The sequence below is a fragment of the Siphateles boraxobius genome, unplaced genomic scaffold, assembly GCF_051911475.1.
Source record: "Siphateles boraxobius isolate OS27281-9 unplaced genomic scaffold, OSU_SipBor_1 269, whole genome shotgun sequence".
In the NCBI taxonomy this organism is placed as follows: domain Eukaryota; kingdom Metazoa; phylum Chordata; class Actinopteri; order Cypriniformes; family Leuciscidae; genus Siphateles; species Siphateles boraxobius.
In genome coordinates, this window is record NW_027508886.1 from 154,422 (window position 1) to 156,305 (window position 1,884).

Genomic DNA, 1,884 nt, shown 5'->3' on the forward strand with positions numbered 1-1,884 from the left:
CTGCTGGATCCGTTCATGGTTCAGAAGTGGAACTCCCAGAGTATCCTTCCCGTCCGCACTGTCAAACTGATCAATCAGTGACCCAATTAATATGGTGGTCTCCTCCTCCCCCCTGGTCCTCCTCCGGCAGTGCAGTGCCAACTCCCTCCGGTTAATGCGAGCACTGACCGCCTTTTCTGAGATGTAGCCAGTCTTCTTTGCTGCCAGCTCACCCTCCTTTGCACGGCGAAGAGCAGCCACATCCTCTGAATCCCACTGGAATATGGACATGGATAGACGTGCCATGAAGATCCCATAGAGCGGATGAGCCTCTGTCGTGACACCTGCAGCAAATCGCCGCATGAAATGCCAGATGTCCAGGCGCACTTCAAGCTCATCCCACTCCGAAAACATGGCCTTCACCTGAGACTGGCCGTGCTGACTGCTGCAATCTCTGTCCACGTACATCACCTTTGGGGATGCCTCTCCTGCCTCTCGGTAGCGTTTCATTAGGCCAGCTGCCATGGGGTCCAGTGCATGTCCCTCGGCGGCTGTTAGGACAGAGACAAGGACTTGGCCGTGTTCGTTACCAACATTTGTGCACCAGGCAGCTGTTCCTGAAGCAGCACCGGCAAGTTTTTTTGTGACCTATTGAAGAAAAAAAAGATTTTTAAAAACAAAACAAAATAAAAACTCATAACTGTGCATTATGTACACACACACACACATATCCATATCTGGACAATTTCTGGATATAAACAGGGCTGTGATACCTTTTTTGTGGAGTCCATCTTGAGAACAGAGCCAAATACAGATGTTATTTTGGCCTTGACCTCGTCCAGTCGCCCCAGAACATCCCTGGCGTACACAGCTAACAGCCACTTATTATTATTATTATTATTATTAGACTTTATTGTCCACCTTGGTGGAAATTTGTCTTTGACTTCTCCAAACATATATGCATCAGTGACACAACAGTTAAAATGACAAAATACACACAGTTTAAAAGTATGACACTACCACCGTCAACATACAACAACAGAAAATGGAAAGCAGCGCAGCCGATTAGAAGTTATATAAACACAAAGACGCTTTCAGTTTAAATTAAGTTCCTGTATGGCATGGGGAATAAAGGATCTCTTATAAATGTTCCGGCTCGCCCTTGGGACCCTGAATCTACGGCCAGATAGGAGCAACTCAAACTCTGAGTTGAGTGGGTGTAGGGTGTCTGCTGATATCTGTCTGGCCTTCCTGAGTACCGCCCTATCATACACATCCCCAAGCTGCCTTTGTGACTTGCCAATCACCTTCCCTGCAATATTAACAATTTTGGAAAGCTTGTTTTTGTCTTTCACATTCAGATTGCAATACCAAGCTGTTATATTGAACTGTAAAATGCTTTCTACCAGACCCCTATATGCCATCTCAAGAATGTGTTGACTGACCTTGAAGCTCCTCAGCTTTCTAATTAAAAACAATCGCTGGTTAGCTCTCTTAAAAATACTCTCTGAGTTAACATTAAAACTTAAAGTGCAATCAATGATTGTACCCAAGTACTTAAAATTTTCCACTACTTCCACAGGCCGGCTGTTAAGTACAACAGGGGTGATGTTACTGGCCCCTCTTGGTTTCGTTCGTATTATAAGTTCTTTTGTTTTAGTCACATTAATTTCCAGTTTAACAGTCTGACACCAGTCCTGCAGTAAAGTGACTTGGCTAAAATAAGCTTCCTCATGTGCTGCATTATTTTCTGTGAGAAGTCCTACCAAGGCCATGTCATCAGCATACTTAAGTAAACTAACATTGGTGCTGTGCACAGTCATGTCATTTATATAGATTGAAAACAACAGAGGTGACAACACGCAGCCTTGTGGTGCTCCAGTATTTATGACAAGCTCATCTGAG